The following is a 27,756-nucleotide window of genomic DNA, read 5'->3' on the forward strand; positions in this document are numbered from 1 at the left end:
ATTATCTCTGCAGGTCTACCTAGATAAGATAGGCTAGATAAACAATCTGGAGGAGAAAACAACGTGACCGATGGTCCTGGGGAGGGGGGGCTCAAAGGAGAGGGGGAGGTTGTGGAAAGGAAATGGTGTTAATAAACCCGGAGACAAAGGTACAAAAAGGGATCCAAAATCAGTGGCAAGAAGGATGTGAGAAGCCTGATAGGGATTAATCAAGGACAATGTAACTGAGTGGGATTATTGAATCCAAAATGGAGACTGAGCATGATAGTGGCACAAGAGGAAAGTAAAAGGAAATAATGGAAAGAACTAGGAGGCAAAGGACATTTATAGAGGTCACAATGCAGGCATGTACATATGTATATATATTTATATATGATGATGGGTGAATAATTCTGTGTGCATATATTTATAAGTTTATATTAAGGTAGCCAATTGACATTGAACCTCCACTCAAGTACTCCCTCAGTGCAAGAACACTTTGTTCTATTAAACTAGCATTCCATGATGCTCACCTTCCTAACACTATCACTGAAGACATATGGGTGCATAATCAAATGTGGTGAAGAAAGCTGATGGTGCCCAGCAATCAAAAGATATAGCGTCTGGTGTCTTAAAGGCTTGAAAGTAAACAAGCAGTCATCTAGCTCAGAAGCAACAAAGCCCACATGGAAGAAGCCCACCAGACTGTGTGATCACGAGGTGTCAAAGGATCAGGGACCAGGCATCAAAGAACAAAAATTCATATCACTGTGAATGAGGGTAAGTGCAGATTTGCGAGCCAAAGCCCATCTCTAGGCAACTGGACATGCCCCTACAGAAGGGTCTTGGGGAGAAGAAGAGTGCAGGGTGCAGTCTAGCAAAGATGGAACACAAAACTTTCCTCTAGTTCTTAAATGCTTCCTCCCCCCACCACTATCATGATCCCAATTCTACCTTACAAATCCAGCCCGACCAGATAATGTACACTGGTACAGACAGGAACTGGAAACACGTGGGATCCAGGTCAGATGATCCCTTCAGGAACAATGGGAGAGAGGGGTGATACTGGGAGTGTTGAGGGATGGTGGAAAATTAAAGGGGAACCGATTACAAGGATCTATATATAACCTCCACCCTAGGGGATGGGCAACATAAAAGTGGGTGAAGAGAGATGTCAGACATTGTGAGATATGACAAAATAGTAATAATTTACAAGGGTTCATGAGTGAGGCAGAAGTGGGAGGGAGGGGAAAATGAGGAGATGATGCTAAGGGCTCAAGTAGAAAGCAAATGTTTTGAGAATGGTGATGGCAACAAATGTACAAATGTGCTTGACACAATGGATGGATGGATGGATGGATGGTTTATGACAAGAGTTGTATGAGCCCCACCCCACCCCCGCAAATGATTTTTTTTAAATACAGATAGTGTTTTTCTAGAAATATGTCCACTTATTCTAAATTTTCAAATTCACTGTTGTGATCTTCATAGTTTTGGTTCTGTTGTGATATTGGCCTTTTCATTTTTTATTCTTTATATTTGCTTTTCTTATTCCTTTTAATTTAATAAATTTACCAGTAGTTTGTCAAACTTTGTGAATATTTTTAAAGAATTAACTTGTCTTATTGATTATTTCCCTGTTTCCTTTTCATTTTTTTTCTGCTCTATTCTTTAATATTTATTGTCTTCTGGTGACTGATGTTTTACTTAGCTCTTTTTTGTTCTAATTGTTGAAGGTATGTATTACCATGCTCACTTTTGCTTTATTTTTTGATATTTTCATACATTGTTCATAACGTGTGTTCTTAGTATTGCTTCTGAAGTATACCAAAGCTTTTGGTATGCTTATTTTCGTTTTTGTAAAGAATTTAAAATCTTAACCCCTACCATTTCCAAGCAATTTAATGCACACAATTGCTCATTTTCCATGTTAGCTTTTTATTCTATTATCTTCCTATTGTTCATATATAATTTAATAATGCTGTGAAGTAAAATTTATTTGTAATATCACAATTTAAAAAAATGTATTAAAGCTAGCATTATAGCCTAACGTATGGTCTATTCTGAAGAATGGTACATATGAGCATGAGAAGAAGGTACATTGACGTATTCCCAGATAGTATGTTTCCTATATGTCTAAGAGGTCAGTAATTGTGTTATTTAGTTCTTCTGTTATGGTATTGATTTATTATCCAGTTGATATTTAGTGTTGTTCTGTAAAACCCAGTGGGGATGTATTTAACTCTATTACTGTAAAATCATGTAGTTCTATGTTTAAGTCTATAAGAGCTTGATATATTTTGAGGGTCTGCCACTAAATTAATATATACTTATTACTATTTTTCATCTTGCTCTTTTGTTCCTTTTATCATATAATGCCCTTATTTGTCTCCCATTAAAGATTTGGTCCTATTTTATTATTAATTTGTATAGCCAGTAACACATTTTAAAATTGTCATTGATTAATATTGCTACCCTTGCTTTTTTATTTCTATTTTCTTGATATATTTTCTTCTACCTTTGATTTTTAGATTATATTTGTCTTTATGTCTCAATTGTGTTTCTTTTAAGCAGATTTATGGATCAAGCAGATTTATGCTTTTCACTGCCTCTTGAGAGGTGCACTGAGTCCTTTTACATTCCATGTCATTTTTGATGTATATGCATTTATTGCTGTCATAATGCATTGCATTTCTGGGTTTTTTCCCCCCTTTGTGGAGTTATTGATTTTTCCCTCAAATTTTGTGCCCTAAGTTCATTTTTTTACGTTTCTGTTAATTTTTTTCATTTTTCTTCATTATTATTTTGTAAGACTTCTTGCTTTGCTCTTGTTTTTCTTTTGAATTAGCTTTATCTTTTCTTTTTCTTCTTCATCCTTTCCATATTACTTGAGAATTTTGTTAATAATTATATGATTCCAGACAATAATATTGGCATAGAAAATATTCTATAGATCATTCTAAGGGAAATTTATTGAATAAATATGCATTTTTGAGTATTCATTAGGATGAAAAGTTTCAAGATACATCAGAGGGTGTGAAGAAAAATTCCACTCAGCATGAGAATATTTTTTTTGCATTAACTATTTCTAACTTTGACAACAAATGACCCTAGTTAGTTTCCTGGAGTGTAAACTGAGATCTCATCTATACCTATTATTCTGAAGTCTGCCTTTGGATCTCTGGTGACAGACAGACAAAGCCCATTCCAATGAAGAGAAGGCAAATGCCAATGCAGGAAGTTTCCCAAGAGTCACTGTGCATGGTATCCCTAGAAAGGTGCTGACAAGATGGTGAAACCACAGCTTCTGAGAGGAAATCATCACTGACTTCATTCCCTGGGTCTGCTGAAAACGGCCTAAAGAACATTTTGAGAAATTAGTTTGCAATTTCCTCCCCTTGTGACATATTTACTATCCTTTGGAATCAAAGCTGTCCTTCCAATGAGTGCTCCCTTCATTGTGACTCCAATGAGTGATCTTACTAATGACTCCACCCACCAGACAGGTCATTCCAGTTCACCTGTTCCCAGTGTCAGGAGTCTCTCTATGTTTGGAACCCTGGTTTCTGCATACAGGGAGACAATGGATAGCAAGCATCACTAAGGACAGATCACAAATTTAGCCCCAGAAGTCACCACAATTCTTTTCTCAGACATAGAGATCATTAGTCATTCACTGCACGATTCACTGCCAACAGTGCACAGGGAGCAAAACAGAAGGAAATCTTCACAGACCTGACCCTGGGCGATAGTAGGCCACTGAGCTCGGTACATTTGAAATCATGCATTGCGTGCATGAATCTGGCATGCCTGTATTTTATTGTCAAAGGTTTTGAGTAATGGATAGGGTGAGAATTACCATGATAACCTGTTTTTCAAGAAGGAAACTGGGTTCTATAGGAAGGCAATGAAATATTAGAGTAACTTTAATATTTGTAGTGTGAACAGATAATGCTAGTTCCTCCTTTCAAGTTGGCATTGAGGAGAAAATTTAGAGAGTAATAAATTCTACATTATAAATCTGGCTAGATCAGAGGATATACATAGGCACAGATAGCAACTGGAAACACAGGGAATTCAAGGCAGATGACACCTTCTGGACCAGTGGTGAGAGTGGTGATTCCTGAAGGGTGGAGAGAATGTGGGGTAGAAAGGGGTAACTGATTACAAGAATCTAGGTATAGCCTCCTCCCTGGGGGATTGACAGCAGAGAAAACTGTGGGGGGAGATGTCGGACAGTGTAATGTATGACAAAATAATAATTTATGAATGATGAAGGGTTAATGAGGTAGGGAGAGTGGGGAGGGAGGGGAAAATGAACAGCAGATCCTAAGGGTTCAAGTCGAATGCAAATGTTGTGAGAATGATGATGGCAACACATGTACATATGTTCTTGACACAATGGATGTATGTGTGGGTTATGATAAGAATTGTACGAGCCCTCAGGAAAATGATTAAAAAAACAAAACAAAAACTGTCCGTGGACATGCTGAGAGCTGAAAGAGGGAAGGAACCAAGAAACCAGCCTTGAAGCTGTAGCTGCACCTACTCCTGGGGCTGGTCCTGTGCTCTGTGGGTCCTGAGCGCCCCCTGGAGACCAGTCTCGACCCTTGAGGGGAGGTTTGTGTCCGGGCTCTCACTGATTTTCTCTCACTGTGTCTCTTGCAGAGTAAAACGTGGCCGTGTCCTCGGGTTTCAGTCGGTCCATTTGAAGATAGGGGGTGTTCTTGGAGTTGTCTCTGGAGATGGTGAATCTACCCTTTACAGAGTCTGTGTAGTATGTAGAAATACCAGAATTACTAATGCGTGCGACCAACTGCAGGCCCTTTCTTGGAGCCTGGCGCACCCAGCTCATCCAGTAGCTACTGAAGGTGAATCCAGAGGCTGCATATGAGAGTCTCAGGGACCCCCCAGCATTTCTCAGATCACCCCCAGACTCCACCAGTTGCACTTCACGCTGGACACCCGAAAACACAGAGGCACCGTGATTAGATGACACACACATATAAAAACGGGACTCAATTACACACACACAGAATGGTCTGCAACAATTACCATGTAAAATGGCCAAAATGAAAGCCAAGGTTGTGCACTAGCTCCTGGGCACAAATGGAAACAGCAGAGGTCCCAAAGACTGGGCTGTCCTCTGAGATTTCCCACATCAAGGTCTGTGGCTGGTTTATGAGCAGGCAGGGAACTGTATTTGCATGTCCCCTGATATTTAGAAGCAGAGTTGTAGAAAATATTAGCAAGAGTTCTCCCTCTGACTCAGAGAAACAAGCACTCTCAAAGGACAAGGGAGCTTTAAATAGGTACTTTACCAAGCATTGCTTTAATTTTTATATATTACCAAATATATTTTAAAGTAGTTTCAATTTATAGACTCTATATTACACACACACCAACCTTTGTGACACGAGAGCTCACAATGCATTCTCTATCGTCCTTAAGATGTGGACACACATTATGATAGTGCATGACTCTACTTTCTGTTTCTGTGTGGGAACAGTATTGGTTTTCTTGCCTTCCAAGGAATTTCCATATTTAAGTGATAATTTTAAATTGTGGAAGTGCAGTTGTTAATAAAACATATCTAGAAAACAGGCAGGATGTTTTCCGCTCTCTGGTTTGTGATCTGGGAGATCCAGTCCTCTCCTTCTTTGTCATGATCAGCAAAACTGGATATTTTTCACTTTACTTCATCTTCTAAATGACTCAGTTTTCATAGAATTGGCTTACTTATTGTGTTCCTGATATTTGAGTTCCTTTATTATTATTTTCCCCTATTAAACTATTTTAGGGAATACTCATATTTTGCTATTTTCTGTAGACGGAAATGAGGTAATTAATTTGAGAGTTTTGCTTCTACATTATACGGACGCTTGTTGCTATGAATTCCCCACTAATTTCTCTTCAGTTGAATCCCACTTGTTTTTATGTTGCGCTTTCATTTTCATTCCGTCCAGTACAGCCATATCTAGGATATGAAAATCATTAAATCCATGTCATAGCTATCAATGACCCAAACAGTATTTGTCTCTATCAATGTATGCATCACTCACAGTCACTACTATCAAGTCCATGCAGACACATAGCAGCCCTGTAGGACAGGACAGAATTGCCCCTGAGCACTTCTGGAACTGTAACTCTTTATGGGAGCAGAAAGCCCCATTTTTCTCCTGTGGCACAGCTGGGGGTTTTGAACTCCTCAACTTTCAGTTAGCAGCCTAATGAGTAACCATGACAGCAGAAGGGTTCATGTGTGCATGCACACGCATACTTGCCTGTGTTTATGTGTGCAACATATGAGTGTATGAATGTTGCCATTGATGTTGGGTTTGGGTAAAAAAAAAACATGAATTAACAGAGGCTTCTTGAAGAAAATATTTCAGAGGCGAAGGAAACCCTAGATGCAAGAAGTGCCTTGCTCTTCTGCCTCCACCATTACCCCTGCCTGAGAGACCTGACTCCTGTGCTTTGTGCAGCCCATGTGATCCCTATAGACTGATGTCAGTATTGCAGGGAAGGTTGTGCCTGGGATGGCACTGAGTTCTCTCACAGTTCCTCTCACACAGCAATGGACAGCTGTGTCCTCAGTGGTCATTGAGCTCAGCTGTAGGGAGAACTGCTTGCTGGATGTTCTTATAGAGCTTGAGAGCCAACTCAATTGAGATGGGTCATTTTTTTGTTGTTACTAAGACATATTAATGACTACTCCAATCTTTTCTGCAGGCTTTGGTAGATCCAGCTCCAGAAATATGTAATCTCCAGAGACAGCAAATCTTAAGGATACTCTCTGTAAGGAATGCATCACTCCTGGGCCCAATTCCTGATGCTGTACCTGTCACAGGACACCCAGGGACAGGAGACATAATCAGTGATGACAACTAATGTAAACCTCTTTTATGTTACTAAGAACTCTGCCCACTATGTGATGTCTTTCACCAAAATTTGAAATTTAACCTGGAAATGAAGCGATGATCTTCATGTTAGAAACCCCAGGAAAAAAACAAACAAATAAACAAGCAGAGTAGCCCCAGGTTTTCCTCAGAAACTTAAAAAATAAAGTCTAATGCCCTCGTCCTCTTCTCAGGGATTGGCCCCATTTATGCAAAACCAGGAGCCATAAACTGAAGAGCAGAGCAACTGTTGGGATACAGAAACATAGAGAATATAAAGAAATCCTAATTTCATTAAAATCCCCAATTGAGAGTGGGCATTTATTCCACCCTCTTTTCTCATTACTTGTACTTTCTCTGGTGAGTTCACTCCTCTTTATCCAACCTCTCAGCATCAGTTGGGACAGTGGAACATGTGGGACTACGTTTTGAGACTCAAAGTGGGCAAAGGACATGAATAAGTACTTGACTCAAGGAGACAGTCAAGTTGCCAAGAAACACACAGCAAAGCATATTAACCCACATACTCACTGGTGCTGTTGTTAGACTATGTACACTTGGATTTATCTCTTTCTGGCAATGCAGAGCATGGTTTTATCTATGGCATACACTCAGTCATTCCTCTGTTTGATCCCTTTTTACAAATATGTTAATAAATTGTGTCTACAGCCTTTTTCTTCTTATATTCACCTTTGTTTTAGAAGTCCTAGGAATCCAGCACAATATCCTTCAGGGGCTTACACTCCTGCTTACATATGCAAAGTATGTCAGATGAAGTCCCCCATCCTGGTTTCTTTTTGTTTGTTTGTTTGGTTGGTTTTGTTTTTATGTTGTATCTTTATTTATTTAATTATTTATGTATAAATCATTTTATTGGGGGCTCGTACAGCTCTTTTCACAATCAATACAATTCATCCACTATGTCAAGTACATTTGTTGCCATCATGATTTTCAAATCATTTTCTTTCGACTTGAGTCCTTAATATTAGCTCCTTATTTTTCCCTTTCCCCAACTCCCTCCCTCATGAACCCTTGATAATTTAAAAATTCCCCCCACCCCAAGTCTTACACCAATCGCTGTCTCCCTTCACCCACTTTTGTGTTATCCATCCCCCTAGGAAGGGGTTATATGAAGATCATTGTGATTGGTTTTCCCTTATCCTTCTAGTATTTCTATTCTTATTATTGGTCCTGAGGGGTATATCTACCCTGTATTCCCTGTGTTTCCAGCTCTTATCTGTATTCATATACATGTTCAAATCTAGCCAGATTTGTAAGGTAGAATTGTGTCCAAGATAGTGGAGAGGAGGAAGCATTAAAGAATTAGAGGAAAGTTGTGTGTTTCATTAATGCTATACTGTACCCTGAGTGGCTCATCTCCTCCCTGCAACAATTCTGTAAAGGGAATGTTCTGTTGCCTACAGATTGGCTTTGGGTTCTCAACTCCTAACTCGCCTTCAGTCACAGTGATAATATTTTTTGTTCTTTGATGCCCAATACCTGATCCCATCAACACCTAATTACACAGGCTGGTGTGCTTCATCCAGGTGACCTTTATTGCTTCTGAACTACATGGCCACTGGTTTATCTTCAAGCCTTTAAGACCTCAGATGCTATCTTTTTTGATAACCGGGCATCATCAGCTTTCTTCCCCACATATCCTTATGCACTCATCTGTCTTCAGTGATAGTGTTGGGAAGGTGAGCATCATGGAATGTCAGTTTAATAGAACACAGTGTTCTTGGGTTGAGGAAGTACTTGAGTAGAGGTCCAATGTCAATCAGCTATCTTAAAACTTAACATAAATATAAGGACATAGATCTAATTCCTTATCATAAAATATAATTATATTTGCATGTATACATGCCTGTTTTTCGACCTCTATAAATGTCCTTTGCCTCCCAGTTCTTTCCTCTATTTGTTTTACCTTCCTCTTGTCCCACAATCATGCTTGGCTTCCATTCGGGTTTCTGTAATTCCTCTTGGTTACATTGCCTATGATTAAGTCCCACAATGCATCCTACACCCTTCTCTCCATCCATTTCAGATCACTTCAGAGCAAAGCCAAATAATACAACACAGCAAGACAAAAATATATTACAACAGCAAAGAACCAATGACAACAAAAAAAGCCTATAAATAGTTCCAGGTCTGTTTGTTGACCTTTAGGGGTGTTTCCAGCTGAGTCTGATGGGATGCCACACTCTGGTCCCTATTCTTGGTATTTCCTGGGGACTTCATTGCTGTGTTTGCCTTGCTGCTCCATTGCATGCCCTTATTGTTTCTCCCCAGTGTGATGGGGTCACACCAGACACAATTCCTAGAGTGTGTCTCCAGTGTTGTCCCTACTAGCCCTGTGGTTCAGTGAAGGAAGTCATGTCTTGTGGTGAGGTCTACCCTATGGTCCTCTCTGTGAATTGGCTACTCTGAGCAGGAATGTTATACTTGGAGCTTAGTGAACCAAGCACATTCTGAGTTCTAAAGAGCAATTGGGGTACACTCCTTTCAAGACACATGTGTTTTTTTTTATTTCAGAGGGTTGATATATTCAATATTATTCACAAACACCATAATTTAATTCAGTGATTCTTTCTTAAGTCGTCCTCATTCATTTTCCTCTACTGAGGAAAATGAGCCTATTGAAAATTGTAGGGTTCATGTTAGGTCTCAAATACATTTATTTTCTTTTTTAACATAATCTTGGGTTTATAGCCTGTGTCTTTTTCTCTTTATTCTGTTCTAGAATGTTTACCAAGCACAAGGTGTTCAATTTAATCATGTCTGAAAAAATCTTATATTTTATTGGAATTTTTTAATAGACACAATTTTTGTAATTATGTATGTCTTGAGAGATCTTTCTTCAAACTCACTAATTCAGGCTTCCATTGTTTCAATTGTACTGGTTTGGTGTTTTACTGTGTTATTCAGTTAAACTATTCTGGTGTTTGTCTTCTAGATTTCTGTTTGGAGTTGTTGATATATTCCTAAGTATTTTCCTGTGTTGTTAGATATTTTAAAAATGTTCTTCTATATTTTGCTTTATATTTTTCTTTAGCTTTATCGGTTTTTCCCTACTTTTGTTTAAAGTAGTTGAACATCATGCTTCTAAACTCCATCACATGTAATGCCCTTTTTTCATCTGGAATATCCAGCATCTGTGACAGAGCTTTGGCCACTTGTATTTGCCAATATATATATTTTTTCTCATCTGCACAGAGATTAGCCATTTTTCTGAAACAAGGTATTATTTTAATCTCTATCTCTTTTAGTTGGTCAGTTGGAAATGTACTTGATAGTACTCACTTTGCACTAATTGAAGTTATTGGTGGTTCAAGTGTTAGAGTTATTGCAGGTCCAATCCTATTCAGAGAAGGGATTGATGACTAACTAAAGATAATTTTATTCCCCTTCAAGGTCAGAGTCTCAGAATTTCTTCTGTTATTGCCAGGGAGTATAAGCCCACGACAAAAATAGTGCCTTGCAAATCAATTGGTTGTGATTTGAGAGGAATGGGAATATCTGAGAACTCCAGACTGCTTACCATCTTCACCCCAGTGGAGGGACTGGAGATAAACCTTCACTCCAAATGAATGTCAGAACAAAGTCCCTGCTCAATGTAAAGCTTCCCTCTTTGACAGGGAACTGATGTGTGGGATACCTCTTTATAAACCCCAGGGTTGTCTTGGAAACAGTAGAGCCAAATGCTTTTTAGAGGCAAGGATGGGGAGACTTTGTCTCACATACTTTGGACATGTTGTCAGGAGAAGCCAGTGCCTGGGAGAGGACTTCATGAGTGGCAAAGTATAAACCGTTACCATGAAGTTGTTTATAAACCATGTCTATGAAACATGGGGAATGGTGTCATTTTGCTGGTTTCTGATTTGGGAGATTCCAGTTGCTTTTGTTATCATCAAGAAAACTACTTATTCGGGAGATTTGGTGTTACATTAGTCAGCACTGGTACTTGAATAGTGGCCCTTCTCAGGAGGCTCCATTTGTCACTCCAGTTCATCTAAGTTGCAAGATTGGTTCTATTAAAAAAAGGAAACTACTTATTTATCAATTCCTCTTCTCAAAGTTTATGTATAATCTGCATATTTTTGTGTTCCTTCTATTTATTTGAGTTGTTTATATTTATCAGTTCGTGCCCCCACCCCTGCCCTGGTAACCTGTGATATGGCACACTCAGGTTTTCCTAGTTCCATTAGATGGAAATTGAGGGAATTAATTTCAGAGTTTTATTTCTACATTAAACAGGTGTTTGTTGCTACACATTGCCCACTAAGTTTCTTCAATTGAATCCAAATCATTGATTGTTAATGTTGCGCTTTCATTTTAGTTCAATCCAATACAAGCTCCCTGGATATAAAAATCATTAAATACATGTCATAGGTCTCAATGATACCAATATTACTGTATATAAAACATGTAAGCATGTCCACATACAATTTTGTGTGTGCATAAAATCTACAAATGAAGGAATATTGCAATGGAAGAAAAACGTGGCCCTTGTGTAAAAACTAACCTCTGAAAACTTGTGACTAGATGCTACATTGAATAAGATAGTGGCAGAAGATGAAAGCCATTCAGTGTGTGCCTATTGGATGACTTCCTTCTCAAAGTAGAGGAAACCTTAAAGATGTGGTTTGCAGTAAAACACTTGTGACTTTTATTAGCTGATGTAGCACCACTCAAAAGGAGAAGCACAGGGAGGTGTTGGATAAGGAGTGCTACAGTGAGAGAACTGCATTTAATGACATGAACTAAAATGTCATTATTGAATGTAACACTGGGGATCTACTTTGTAACACTTCATCAGATCCTTAGTAAAAGTCATTTATTTATTAACATTTTATTGTTAATGAAGTCTCGGGTTATATTCCAGATAATCATTTTAGTATTCAATAACTTATTCAATTTATTGAGCCCTCTAATAGTTTATCCTGCCTACTCTGCTTCTTCTCCCTCTTGCATAACATCATCCCTCCCATGACTCAATATAACACCTCTCCGCCTTCTAACATTACTTTCATTTCCCTCTATGTCCTTCCAAGCTCTATTAACCATAAAAATCTGTTTCACAAAGAAACAAGAATAAAGTATCACGATCCATAATATTTATGGTCAAGAATGTACAACTTAGTAATTCTCCAGCTCAAGTGGGAGGATAACTGCTCTTGGAAAGAAATACCTCACCACACACGTGTCTGCTCCTGAGGCTGGTCCTTCTGCTAGTGTGGCATGGGCACCCCCTGTTGCCCCATCCCTTCACTCTAATGGAGGGTTGTGTATGGGCTTACACTGATTAGCCTTCACTGTGTGTCTTGTACAGTAATACAAGGTTGTGTCCTCAGATTTCAGTCCATTCATTTGAAAATAGGCGATGGTTTTACCACTAGCTCTTGCAAAGGAGAATGTGCCTTTCACAGATGAAGCTTACTCTGTTGTTTGACCATTGGTTGCATTTCTAATAAAACAAACCCATTCCAGTATCTGTCCAGGAAACTGCCGGATCCAACTAATAGTCACTGAAGGTGAATCCAAATGAGTCTCAGAGACACCCCCCCCCCCCCCCGGCCAGGCTTTCTGAGGTCACCTCCAAATGTCACCAGCTATAACTCACACTGGACACCTGTAAACACAGAGACACTGTAATAGGATCACAAGCACACAATCATACATGGAATCACAGAGCATCATCCTAATTGATCACCATGCATAATGGCCAACATAAAAACCCAACTCACTCCAAAACCCATGATGAGCCCTCTGGTTCAGCTCAAAATGTAAACAACTGAGACTATATACACTGCGACCCCCTCCCAGGGCTGCTTCCCAGGCAGGGCCTGTGCAGGGTTTATCAGCACACAGGGAGTTGCATTCACATGTTCCCTCCATTTATAACAGTGGAGTCAGATACATAGCCTAGAGTTCACCTTGTGACTGAGAAACAGAAGTACCATGACAGGAGAATGGAGCTTTTATAATGGTTGTTTGTATGCATGGTATAGAGCATCAACAGTTAAATTCTAGCTATATTTGACAAAGTTCTAATTTGTGAACACCATTCTACCTAAAGATGAACCTCTGTAGCATGAGACTTCTGCATGCATCCTTCCCCCTTCTTCCTTCCTCCTCAAGATGTGGAAACATGGTAGTTACTCCTCAAGTGAACATGATGATAGTAAACAGCTTATTAGTGTGTCTTGTTGGTGAAAGTTATTGGTTTATTATCTTCCAAGGTATTTCCTCATTTCACTGGCATTGATGATCTTTTGACATAAAGTTGTTCTTACAATATGACTGTGTTATCTTTTTAATACCCAGTCACTACAAAGTTATAGCTCCTCTCTAGTTTCTGAAATAAAGTGTTCATGTCTGCTGTGCTCCATTCATCCCCAGTGGCCTGTATAGACCTGAAATATTCCTGGGCAGTAATTTGAGTCTGGGATCCTACTGACTTCCCATTATTGTGCCTCTCATAGAGTCAAAATGGCTTGTCCTAGTGGTCATAGTATTAAATTACAGAGGGTTTAATGTGGTGACTTGCTTTTGGAACTCGAGTGTCAACTCTTCGGAGATGGGCCAGGGGTCTTTCTTTCTTTCTTTCTTTTTTTATTTATAAATATTTCGGGGATGGGTGGGATTTGTTGTTTTGTTTTGTTGTTGTTGTTGTCTTTCTTCTTTTTTTTAGCTTTTGTCACATCATGACTGCCAGAGTAAATCAGAGTAGTTCATAACTAGTGGGCAAGCAGATAGATTCTGGGCTACCACGTAATTCTAGCCCTACTCCAAGAATTACAGTCATTATAGCATGGGCCTTCTAAATACTCACCATCAAGAAGAGATCACTACAGATAATGATGATACAGCAAAGTGTTCTGAAGAAAACAGATGAAGCAGATGGAGCAGAGCTATCAATTATAATATTTCCTGGCATTTAAAGGCTTATATTCAAATAAACTGTAATCTTAAATTAGGAGTCAACTAAATCCACATCGAAGAAGCCCAGCAGCCTATATGATCCAAATATAACTATTACAAAATCCAAATATGATGAAAGGAAATGTCAGCGATTAAATTGGGAATAGCTTCCATGATGCTCACCTTCTGGACACAATCATTGAAGACAACACATGTGCATAAGGAAATGTGGCTAAGAAAGCTGGTGATGCCCAGCTATCAAAAGATATAGCGTCTGGGGTCTTAAGGCTTGAAGGTAAACAAGCAGCCATCTTGCTCAGAAGCACCAAAGTCCACATGGAAGAAGCATCCCAGCCTGTGTGATCACGAGATGTCGAAGGGATCAGGTATCAGGCATCAAAGAACAAAAAGTCATACAATTGTGGATGAGGGGGAAGTGCATATTGGAGACCAAAAGCCCATCTGTAGGTAATTGGACATCCCCTTATGGAAGGGTGGTGTGGAGGAGATGAGCCAGTTCGGGTGCAGTATAGCAACGATGAAACATACAACTTTCTTCTAGTTCCTAAATGCTTTCTCCCCACCCAATTCATGATCTATCATGATCCCAATTCTACCTTCCAAATCTAGCTAGACCAGATTATGTTCACTGATACAGATAGGAACTGGAAACACAGGGAGTCCAGAGCAGATGATCCCTTCAGGACCAGTGGTGTGAGTGGTGCTACCAGGAGGGTGGAGTGGTGATGGGGTGGAAAGGGGGAACCGATTATGAGGATCTACACATTACCTCCTCCCTGGGGGATGGATAACAGATAAGTGGGTGAAGGGAGATGTTGGAAAGTGTAAGATATGACAAAATAATAATTTATAAATTATCAAAGATTCATGAGAGAGGGGGGAGCAGGGAGGCAGGGGGGAAGTGAGGAGCTGATGCCAGGGACTTAAGTGGAGAGCAAACGTTTTGAGAATGATGAGGACAATTAATGTAAAAATGTGCTTTATACAATTGACTTGTGTATGGATTGTGATAAAAGTTATATGATCCCCTAATAAAAGCACTTAAAAAAAGAGTAAAGGGAAAAATTGGGAATACCTAATTTATAGAAGCACCGAAGGAGTGGATGCATATAGAAAAGAAGTGATTCAATGATTATCTGGAATAGAGATAGGGTGGGGAGGGTGAGGAGAATTGGGGAGAAATAATGAATGCGGGAGTGGGAAGGGTATTAGAACTGATATGCAACTTTTAAAATATGATTTAACTATGGAAGTGTATGATATGTGAATATTATATCAAGAGAATTACTAAGAAAAACTTGACCTATGGTTATGATGGATAAAGGAAGAATTTTTTTTCTTAAGGAACATTGAGTTTGTGCTAATGGTGGTGGAATTGTTTAGAAAAGGTTATCAATAGTGGTTGTGCAACATGAAGAGTATAATAACTGGCACTGAATTATACATGTGTAAATTGTTGAAGGAAGTTTTGTTGTACATATATTTGCCAAAATTTAAATAATAATTGCTTGAATAGTAATGAATACAAGGAAGAAGAAAATGTCCTACAATTGACCATGGGAATAACTTTACAACTCTTTTTGATATGGCTTAACTATTGAATTAAATGATAGTAGAGTGTGTTAAGCTGGATTGATTAGGGAAACAAATTCAGAGAGACTCATATATATAGGGAAGAGCTTTATTTCCAGAAGTAATTATACATGAAGCAAGCATCCAAGCCCAGTCCAGATCAAGTCCTTGAGTCCAATACTCATCCATAAGTCTGATGCTAGTCCATAAGTCCCTCTTCAGACTCCTGTAGCCACATGCACTGATGCAGAATGCAGTAGCATCACAGCCCAATAGGGGCAAAGTCTTGTAGATGCAATGGCGGTGGAGGCATCTCCAGGGCTCTGGCTTCCGTGATCGTGACTTGAAGTGCCTCATTACTGGAAGGTGAAGCAGAGATCGTGTGTGTGTCCCATGTCTAGGGAGAAAGAGAAAGAGGCCAACCTTGGAGAGCCATTTTTCTCAGGTGTCCTCTAATCAAACTGCAACCTGATTGACAGGCTAAACTCCTCCCACATGTTCTATGGGAGCCATGTTGGCACAAAAACTCCACATGGATGAAGTGCCAAAAAATTGTTGAAGAAAAGAAAAATACATCTTGCTTGGTAAACTATGGAGCAAGTCATAAAAGGAAGACTTCAAGGTGACTTATTGACAGAGTGACTGCTACAATGAGCTTGAAAATATCAATAGTGTGCGGGTAATACAGGGCCACACAACTTTTGTTCTGTCATACACAGAGCTTCTGTGAGACATAATTGACTTGAGAGCATCTAAAACTATAAGCTATGAATACACCAAACAAGGGATTTCACCTAAAAACAGGAGTCACGGAGAGGAAGCCTGAGAGGAAGATCCTCTGTCACGCCCTCTGCACAGGTTCCTGGAGATGAACTCTACTCGGGTCCTGAGTGCCACCTGCTGCACATTCCTTCATGCCTCCTGGGAGAGGTTTGTGTCTGAGCTCACAGTGTCTTTCTGTCACTGTGCCTCTAGCACAATAATAAACAGCTGTGTCCTCAGTGGTCACAGAACTCAGTTGCAGGAAGAACTGGATCTTGGCTGTGTCCACAGTGATAGAGATCCGGCCCTGGAAAGCTGGGTTATAGCTTGTGCTCCCTGTCCAGTATCCCATCCACTCTAGTCCTCTCTGAGGATGCTGGCGGATCCAGTTCCAGTAGTAACTACTGGTGACGGAGTCACCAGAGACAGAGCAGGTGAGAGACAGCGTCTCTGAAGGCTTCAACAGCCCTGGGCCAGACTCCTAAAGTGTAGGTTCTGAAAGGACTCCTGAGGAAAAGAGGAGTCATGGTGAATAATGCTCTCTCCCATGCAAGTCCCTGTGATTCATGGATCCCCTGACCTAGAGACACTCACGTAGGGTGACTGCTAGCAGGCAGAGCAGTGTCCACAGTGTTTGCATGGCCGTCTGGATGATGAAGACCACAAGAGTGTCTCCTAGGAGGATGGTGATTTCTCTGATACCCACCAGGGAGATTTGCATTTGGGGCCCAGTGGGAAGATACACTCCCTGTGGCATCTTAGGGCCAGAAGCTAAATATGAGGAAACCACCAGACCTGATCTAAGTTGCTCTGCCTCTAGTGGTGACTAATACAGCCTGTAATCTGTGATCGTGTCGGGGTTCCAGCCATGCATACTGTGACCTCACACAGGGACATAGAGGGGTTCATGAAGTGGAACATGTGTAGGACAGAGTCCATTTTCACACAGAAGAGGTCACCACACCTCTCCATGGTGCATCCTGGCAGAAAAGGAGGGAAGAATGTGGGAACAAGAATCTCTTTGAGAAACAAAGAGAGAAAAAGAAAAGCTGAGAGGAAGGAAGGTTGTGTCACATATGGAGATTCTCTTGATGTTCAGGATTCTGAGTGATTTAACTTGTCTGTCAGACCCTAATGGAATACACAGTGTGTGACAGCAGTGTGTATTATCATGTTGAACATTTCTTTTGTGAAATAGAGTGTCTTTTATCTCTTTAGCACTGGGATTGCAAACATAAATTCAGCAGTTCAAACCTTGCAGATGCCCCATCACATAACGATGAGACTGTATTTTCCCACATAGATTTACAAAGACTCCCAAAGTCTAAATTGGGTCAATTATGTATCAGAATGTACACAGTGGAAGTAGATTTTTTTTAGCTTTTCATTTGTGTGTATGTAATTTTCCATTGATGTGAAAAAAATAAATTTTCTTACATCTGTGGAACACAATATTTTATTTCAAATTATACTTTCCATTAATTATTTTTATTCAGAATTTGAATGCCTGTAGAATCTGTTTGTAGTTGTTGTTGTTCTGAACAATTTATATGCTAGGATTAATTTTTTTTCTTTCTACAAAATTTCCATTCACATAATCCATTTCTGGGGTCCACACATGAATTATGTCTCCAGTAAATCCCGCTGACCATAATCCAGACATGTGAATAGCCTTGTTATCAGACAGAGTGCATTGTAAAGTTGGTTACAGCAGTTTAGTTTAGTTAAAATGTAATATCTTATCATTTTATCTCCATTTTGACATATTTTAAAGTTGCTTGGGTTAAAAAAAATAGGTGAATGGAAAATACAGGTTGATTAAGCCTTCAGTGAATTCCTTGTGACCATAGACCAGGGATGTGAAGAGCCTGGCTATCATGCAGGTTCATTGGAAAGTAGATTAGTGAAGATGCACTTAGGTTAAAAGTTGACACTTTATTATTTGATCTCCCTTTTAACCCATTTAAATTTTATACCAGTCTTCAATATGTTCTACTTTTTGGATATTGAGGATTTTCCTCTGTTTTACTTTGTTGTTGGGTGATGTAAAAAAATTTTTGTAAAGATTTTCTGTGTATGAAATCCAGGATAGGAAACTCTATAGAGACAGTAACTGGATTAATAATTTTGGGGGGCAGTATGGCATGGTAAGATGGGGGGAAATGGGAAGTTAATTACATTGAATACAAGAGAGAAAAATGTTCTAAAATGTATCATGGTGGTAATTGTACAACTCCTTTTAATTTAATTAAATAATTGAAATACATGATATGTGATTTATAATATATTTTTTTGAATGAACAGAATCAGGTGATGTCAAACTATCAAAAAGAATCGTGTCGGGGAACTTAAATACTTGTCTACCAGCAATCAGCCAGCTGATTGAAGGATCAATTAAGTCTCTTAGGAAGATGCACACCAGCCAGTGTGATTCAAAGATTTTAAGTAATTAAATCCAAATATAGAGGAGGGAAGAGTATCAGAGCTTAAATTATGAAGACCCAATTTGCAAAAGGCTATAGATGACTGATTTTGGAGCCCAAGATCTATTTAAAGGATCCTGACATTGATTAAGCTTATGGTGAATCCCTTAGATAATAGATCAGAGATGTGAATGGCTGTGCTATCATATAAAGATGATTAAAAAATTATTATGGAAGATTTGGTTAGGCATAAATGTAACACCTTATCATTTGCTCTCCCTTTTTACCATTTTAAAGCTGTTTCAGTTTTTAATATTTTATGTTCTCTTTTCACTTGAGGTTCTTCTATTTTGTTTTGTCATTGTTCTTGTCTTTTTGTTTCTTGATTTCTTTCTTCTATAATCTTATGTATATGAAATACATGAGAGGTAAATTTATAGAGAGAGTAACTAGACTAATAATTACTGAATGCCATGTTGGAGGGTGAGAACAGGGTAGAATTGTGAAGATAACAATGGATACATTCTGACATAAAACAAGTTCTGGCATGGAAGCAGATGAAGGGGGAGTAGGAGAGTGGAGCACATCCTGGCCCACCAGGCCCTGAGGATGATGACCCCCATTAGAGCAGCCAGTTCACAGAGAGGATCACATGGCCAGCCCCACTATGAGACATGACGTCCCTCACTGACCCATGACCCTGCAGGGGACAGCACCGGAGACACGGTGTGGAAATTGCGCCTGACCTGATCCCACCACACTGAGGCAAAGCACTGGAGGGGGTGCAGTGGAACAGCAAGGGAATGAAGTGGCAAGGCCCTCAGGGAATGCTGAAAGTGGACGTTGGGGCCAGGGTGTGGTGCCCCAACAGACTGGACTGGAAAACACTCCTGAAGGCCAACAAACGATCCTTGAACAAACTACAAGCTTTTCTTCCTTGTTGTGTTTTTGTTTTATTCTTTGTCAGTGGTTGGTTTGTTTTGTTGTATACTGTTGCTTGGTTTTGCTGTCTTGTTTTTGTACATATTATTATCTCCACAGGTCTGTCTAAATAAGATAAGCTGGATGAACTATCTGGAGGAAAAACAACGGGACCGACAGTTCTGGGGGGACATGGGATAGGGGGAGGTGGGTGGTAAGAAGTGGTGTTAACAGACCCAGGGACAAGGGAACCACAAGTGATCCAAATTGGTGGTGAGATGGGTGTGGTAGGCCTAGTAGGGAATGATCGAGGGTAAAGTAACAAAGAGGTATAGCTGAAACCCAGATGGGGACGGAGCATGATAATGGGACAGGAAGAAAGTAAAGGGAAATAGAGGAAAGAGCTAGGAGGCAAAGGGCATTTATAGAGGTCTAGACAAAGACATGTATATATGCAAGTATACATATGAGGATGGAGAAATATATCTATGTGCCTATATTTGTAGATTTAGTATTAAGGTAGCAGAAGGACATTGAGCCTCTATTCAAGTATAACCTCAATACATTAATACTTTCTTCTATTAAATTGGCATTCTATGTTGCTCATCCTCCCGACATAACCACTGAAGACAAAGCGGGCGAACAAGCAAATGTGGTGAAGAAAGCTGACGGTGCCCGTCTATCAAAAGATATAGCATTTGGGGTCTTAAAGGCTTGAAGATAAACCAGTGGCCATCTAGCTCAGAAGCAACAAAGCCCACATGGAAGAACACACCAGCCTGTGTGATCACGTGGTTCTGAAGGGATTTGTTATCAGGCATCAAAGAACAAAAAATCATATCATTGGCTGCACACCTCCATGATATGATCCCTGAGGACAAACAGGTGCATAAGCAAATGTCGTGAAGAAAGCTGATGGTGCCCGGCTATTAAAAGAGATAGCAGCTGGGGTCTTAAAGGCTTGAAGGTAAACAAGTGGCCATCTAGCTCAAAAGCAACAAAACCCACATGGAAGAAGCACACTAGCCTGTGCGATCACGAGGTGTCGAAGGGATCAGGTATAAGGCATCATCAGAAAAAAAAATCTTACGATAGTGAATGAAGGGAGAAGTGCAGAGTGGAGACCCAAAGCCCATTTGTCGTCCACTGGAGATCCCCATTCAGAGGGATCTAGGGGAGGAGATAAGTCAGTCAGGGTGTGCTGTAGCACCGATGAAGAATATAGCTTTCATCCAGTTCCTAAGTGCTTCCTCCCCCGCAACTCTCATGATCTGAATTCTACCTTGCAAATCTGGATAGAGCAGAGGTTGTACACTGGTACAGATAGGAGCTGGAGGCACAGGGAATCCAGGGGGGATGATACCTTCAGGACCAGGGGTGTGAGAGGCGATACTGGGAGGGTACTGGGTGAGTAGTTTGGAAAGAGGGAACTGATAACAAGGATCCACATGTGACCTCCTCCCTGGGAGATGGATGGCGGAAAAGAGGGGGAAGGGAGACTCCGGAAAGGGAAAGATATGACAAAATAACAATCTGTGGATTATCACAGGCTCATGAGGAAAGGGGGAGCGGCGAGGGAGGGGGGAAAAAAAGAGGACCTGATGCAGAGGGCTTAAGTGGAAAGCAAATGTTTTGAGAGTGATTAGGCCAAAGAATGTACGGATGTGCTTTATACAATTGATGTATTTATATGTGTCGATTGTGATAAGAGTTGTATGAGCCCCTAATAAAATGTAAAAAAAGAAAAAAAAGAGTTGTGTGAGTCCCTAATAAAATGCTTTAAAAAATAAAACAAGTTTTGAAATTGATTGTGGTGATGAGTATTTTGTACTTAATATGAAATAATAAAAAATGGCATATGTATCACATATTAAAGACTGATACAGATTTTAAAACTTTTTTTCTTTTTTTACATTTTATTAGGGGCTCATACAACTCTTATCACAATCCATACCTATACATACAACAATTGTATAAAGCACATCCTCACACTCCCTGCCCCAATCATTCTCAAAGCATTTGCTGTCCACTTAAGCCCTTTGCATCAGGTCCTCTTTTTTTTTTTTAACTTTTATACAACTCCCCTTAATGTTATCTTGTCTGATAGTGTGGTATGTATCGCTGTGTTAGTTTTTGAAGACACTTTGGAGATTACATGTAGAGGGTGTCAGGGCAGGATGCAGATCTTCAAGCTTCCCTCAACCACAGGAGAATTCATCCTTTATTTCTAGGATCTTGGAACAATTTCTACTGTATTTGATCCCCAAGTTTTACATGATCTGCATTAACAGGTAATGCTTGGTGTTGTACTCCAGTATTGATAAAAAGATCATAAGCTCAACTGTGTCAAGTCCCTAAGAAAATGGCCACCATGTTTTCATAGGACACTTCTGGGAAGAGGTAGCATCAAAGCGTAGAGGAGGACACAGGGCAGACGATAAGAACAATTCTGCATGTTAAGAAAATATAATGTCTTCAAGAATTCTCACAAAGAGGCATTTCTATCACTGAAGAGTGCTTAGACAGGGCCATCAGGTTGGAGTATGCTGGGAGCACACACTGGTCTCAGAGGTGGAGGCTGATTCTTCCCTCTTCCTTTCTGCACAGAGGAAAATGCCTCTCCCCTTTCCTTGAACACTTTTCCCTAGTCAGTGAGGATGAGGTGGGGACTCTGAATCTGTTGTCTCCAGCTTTCTTTTTCATCTAGCCGTCTCATGGAAGAACAGAGCCAGGTAACCCCAGACTCCTTTATATTTCTGACTTCTGCCTTTAAATGCAGCCTCCCTGGCCCTTATTCTGGCTTCCCATACCATGAGCTGCAGCATATCATACTTTAAATCATGCTGATAATACAAGAATCGGGTTTCCTGGGGGAATTCAAGGATTTTGTGCTAGGATGGCATGAATATTTGAGAGCTGAATCTTTGAAAGACTGTGTATGTTGCATTTAAATCTTATTTCTCTTTCTGACCCAGGAAGACACACAGGGGCCACTGCCTTAAATTGATGGATGTCAAAAAAGGATCTATTCGGTCGCACACTGATGACTTGGTGCTCAAGACTGGTATTGGGTTCTGATGAATTGGAAGTGAGGCATGGTAATGTGATAAATGGTCACCTAGATCTTGTCATGATGGACAGTATGATCTTCGGGTTAATTCCAAGGAGATGGCAACCAGGCTTGCAGTTCTAAGTAGGAAAGGGTGAATGTATCTCTAGATCTCCTTAAAAATTCTTAAAATGATACTTAAATATGTGCATGTGAATTTTAAGTATTTCCTTTCCCTCCACAGATATTCTATCTGAGTATGTTGTTTTTCTTTTTCTTGATGCTGTTGTTGGAATTTTGTTTATTCTGAATTTGATCACTGTATTTTGTTTTGCATATGTACTTCAAATATTTGCAACATAAGTGGTATATTAATGTAATGAGTTTGAAAAATAAACTAGAAAAATGTTGACATTTCAAAGGTTTCCTAACTTGTTGAAATACCTGAAATAAAGGTTTCATTTATTATTGAGGAACTTTCTTGTTTACAATTTTATGATGTTGTGTCAAAAATACCACTACTATAATTATAGTTTGGACATATATAAGTTCATGCTAAAAGAAGAAAAAGAAAAACAAGTTTTAAGCATGCTATCAGAACCAGCGGATGGCTATAGTAATAAAGTCTTAAAAATGCATATATATATATATATATATATATATATATATATATATATATATATATATCACTGCCATTGAGTCAATGGTGATTCACAGTACCCTCTGTGGGTTTCTGTGACTGTAAGTGTTTACGGGAGCAGAAAACCCAATCCTTCTCCCACGGAGCTGCTGGAGGTTACCAATTGCTGTCCATATGGATAAAACTAAATACAAAACCACTACCTAACCATTGCTTCTCGGCCTTTTGTCTGAGATCAAGTGTAGTATCAGTTCAACTGTATATGAACTGCATATTAGAAACCTCAATTAATCCTGTGAATGGGTCTGACTTAGCAAAACTGAATGCAAACCACAAATATGTTAAATTAAAACCATACCTTTGTACTTCAAAATCATCCTGTGCAACGGGGCACATTCCCGCAGGAAGGGAGTTTCCCACAGAGAATCAGCTTAAGGCATACCAGTTGCTAAACCATAATATTACAACAAAAGAGTTAGGACTCTCTACTTTGTCAGTGGGTTTAGATCTGACACATTCTATACACAAGTAATTCAATGGTCTAATAAATATCGAAGAATTGGGGGATTGAAAAGCTGAAAATGCATGTATTGAAGGTTTATTTTTAAAATAAGCATTACTTTTTGTTTCATAAGGAACATTGATGGTACAATATATGCAGCTTAAATTTTGAAGCATTCATTGTCCAAAATATGTACTACACCTTCCATATGCACTACCATATTTATACACAAAAACACTATGAGGGAAGTTGACACTCATCTGAGGACTGTGACTATTACTGAGGCCAAGCTCACTTAGCAATAACCAGTCATTTTCCTTAGAGTAGAGAGAGGGGATGCTACCAGCCCACGCTATTTGAAGGTAGCATGTTGTCCATAAAACAGACATCCGTGTGGATCCGACTACGCTCATTGCTGTGATGAGCAAGGGTCCCCTTTGCTCCAACAATGCCTTTATATTCTCTATCTACCCTGGCCATTCACAAGTTAGGCACAGTTATTCCCATTTAAAGGCGAAATCTCATATATGAAAGCTTAATTTTATACAAGAAAATTTAGATTTACTATAAAATATAAAAGCATAAACTCTCAGTTCCAAAAAGTAATTGTGATGGTTTTCTTTACTAATGTGTCCTGACATTTGTCAAGTTCAGAAAGTGTGTATTTATTTGTTCGTTGGGCTTAAGGGTCTGAGGGTATTGGAGTTGTTTACATCTGCACCCCTTTTCCATGAAACTCCCCAAGGCATTAGTATGTGGACTTTATTATTTGTCCCTTCATGAAGAGGAAACAAGGAATTCTCAGAGGTTTGAGGAGAGTCCTTGCCACTATAAAGCTTCAAAGTCAGACAAGTCTTCCTTGTGTTCTATAAAAGGTGAGACCCAGGTAAAAAGACAGAACCTTTTTCTTAAGGAAGAAAAATAGAGACAGCGATAAGTGGGACTCAACATTGAAAACTTCCTGTTGGCACCACCAGGTGCCACAGGTGCTTAATGGCCCCACAGTTCCCCTCTTGACTCCCTGAGCAAGTCATTGTTTCTTGGACCACACTGCTGTGTCATCATGGTATCCCTTAAACAGTAATCCTTGACCATGTCCTGGTTGAGCACAGAGGTCGGTCGGCTGCAGAGAGAACAGGTCCATGGTCATGCCAATAGTGTTGGAGATGTCAAACTGAGAAGCTGAATTCTCCCTTATTTGCCCAGCCCATCACCCCATCTGTCCAGCCTTTCCCTTGATCTAGTTCTCATCGTATCTACTGGTAACAGAGACACTGAAGAGAAGGAGCAGGTGAGGGACAGGATTTGTGAGGGTTTCATAATTCCAGCAATCAAGTCCTGCACTACCAGCTCAGTCAGAGCACCTGAGGACAAGGAGGGGCAAAATGAGTGTCTCATCCCACTGCAATCCCTTCTATGACCAGGATCCATGATAGGCACACACGGGGGACTGTAAGTAGATAGATTAAATCCTGAGTCTGCATTGCCATCTATAGACAGAAGGCCATTACATGGCTCAGCCAGGTACCATGTTTTCTCTGAGGCCATGGGGAGATATGCATTTGGGCCCAGATGACTTTTCTTTCATTCATTTGGGCTCCTTTTTCTCTTTGCTTGGGTGGAAAACTGTCAAATCTCGTCTGAACTACTCTGTTTGTATGTGTGGCTACCTGTTGTCTCACCTCTGGCGATGTTGGATCCTCCTGTCTTCTGTGCTGACTTCCCTCATAGCATCCTCCTGGGACCCACATGGTTGGCCTTAGGTGCCACGGAGTCCATTCTGACTCATAGTGACCCTGTGTACATCAGAGGGAAACCCTGCCTGGAATTGTGCCGTCTTCACAATTGTTCTTATGTTTGAGCCCATTGTTGCAGCCGCTGTGTCAGTACAGCCCATGGTACTTTAAATATTTAAATATTCTTCAGCAGCACTATAATTCAAATGTGATTCTTCTTAAGTTTTTCTGATTCAGTGTCCAATTTTCATATGAGTATGCGGTAATTGAAAATACCAATGCTTGGGTCAGACATATTTCACACCACAGAGCATAATATATATAGTGTGGCACCCTGGACCATTTCAGCAGTTTTCTCAATGGGAATGACCAGGCGGCACGCTGGAGAGATGGAAAGAGGATGTATTTAGCCAGCGACCGAGATGAACTCACGTTCTTAAGATGTGGGCTCTGAGCAAGGCGTGAGCACAGCTGATAAGGGTCAGGACCCGGGAGCAAGCGAGGTTACAGAAATAGAAAGCGAGACATACAAACATGGCAATTCATTAGGCGCTGGAGTGAACTTTGGTGTTCGTGGTAATTTTGATTAGAAGGACATCCAGTATAGGGGGAGCCCTAGGCAGAGGAGAGGTTTGCTTCCGGGGGGAACTCTAAGCAAGAGCGACTAAAACGGGAATTTCTAGTTTTCCTCTTCAGTAAACTTAATTGGCATAAGCGCACCCCTCAGTAGTACAGCATAGTAGGAATCAGAGGGGGTGTGGGCCTGCCTGGGTTCTCTTGGAGACACAGAGAGAAGGCAGGTAAGGAGTGACGTAGCTGTGGAGAATGCTGATGCCCAGAATCCTTAGTGACCTCCTTTGTAAGTCTCTCTCCCTGGAATGAAATACCTGACAAAGAGATAGTTTGCTTTGCTGCCATGAATCTCCTGTCCTTGCAATGATGAAATGCCAAAGATCTAAAGTTGTACACCTCTTTACAGGATTTGGGTTTATATTTTGTATTCAAATACTCACATTATTAGAAACCTGCAGGAGATATTTTATGGTAAAGCATTATTGGTGATAACATTTATGTTTTTTCCAGTTTATCAATTCAATTTTATGACTTATAGCTTTTGTCCTTTTTATATTTTTTAAAATTTATTCAGCTTCATTTTACATTTGCCGTTTATTTTGAATGTCATACTGTATTTAGAAACCTTGTTTATATATAAATATTATAGAAATGCATTCTTCTTTTATCCTAGGTTTAAATATTCTATCACAATGTCATTTTCTCATGTGGGCCCCACTGCAGGTCTCATTTCAGATTTTTGTTGTATTTATTCAAGTGACCAAAACAAAACTATGTAGAGCTTAACTTAGTTTTCTTTTTTAGATACCATAGATCTGACTCATAGTGAACTTATGCAAAACAGAAGGAAACACTGCCCAGTCCTGTGTCATCCTTACAATTGTCTCTATGGTTGATTCTCAGAGCCAGCCGATGAGTCGAACAGTCCTGAGAGGGGGAGGGAGGATTAAGGAAAAAAAGAGAGACAGAAAGTATCGGGAGGGCAGCAGTATGATGGACTAAAGCACCGGAGTTTGTTCTACACACTCCTTATATCCATGCAGAAACAACCTGGGGTTTATTATCTCAATGTTAAGCAAGCACATTTGATATACATAGCAACTCTATCTTCTGCCAAGTCAGACATCCTTGAGAAAATCAAACAACCTGTTTTTCCTAGATCTTGCTTGCTTTCTTGTCCTTGACAGTCTGTGCAAAGCGTAAAGTCACAGAAGAAATCAGCAAACACCTAGGTCATGAGACTTCTCAAACATTTCAAGGCTGAGTCTTAATGGGCTTCAACAGTTGATCCCATTGATTTAGCCACTGATCACTCCATCTCATTGAGGGATTTCATCTTTTTTGCTGCCCCTCCAGTTTACCACCATGATGTCTTTTTCCAGGGACTGGTCTCTCCTGACAACATGTCAAAAGCATGTAAGACAAAATCTTGCCATACTTGCCTCTAAGGAGCACTCTGGCTGTACTTCTCCCAAGACAGATAGGTTTGTCCTTTTAGCAGTCCATGGTACTTTCAATATTCTTCTCAAGTGCCATAATTCAAATGCTTTGATTCCTCTTCAGTTTCCTTATCCAAGGTCCAACTTTCACATGCATATGAGGCACATGAAATTATCGTTGCTTGGTCAGGCTCACCTTAGTCCTCAGAATACCATCCTTGTTTCCAGGATGTTAGCTATCTTGTGCAACATATTTACCTAATGCAACTCATGTTTTGATCTCTCGACTGCTACTTCCATGAGCATTGAAAATAGA

The 27,756-nt window shown here is 39.9% G+C and overlaps 1 pseudogene; it reads left to right on the plus strand.

Annotated features, from left to right (window-relative positions):
- Window positions 1-23,399: 23,399 nt before the first annotated feature.
- Window positions 23,400-23,542, plus strand: LOC142443934 (U2 spliceosomal RNA; annotated as a pseudogene).
- Window positions 23,543-27,756: the final 4,214 nt, after the last annotated feature.

This window comes from Tenrec ecaudatus, chromosome 3 (assembly GCF_050624435.1).
Source record: "Tenrec ecaudatus isolate mTenEca1 chromosome 3, mTenEca1.hap1, whole genome shotgun sequence".
NCBI classification, from domain to species: Eukaryota; Metazoa; Chordata; class Mammalia; order Afrosoricida; family Tenrecidae; genus Tenrec; species Tenrec ecaudatus.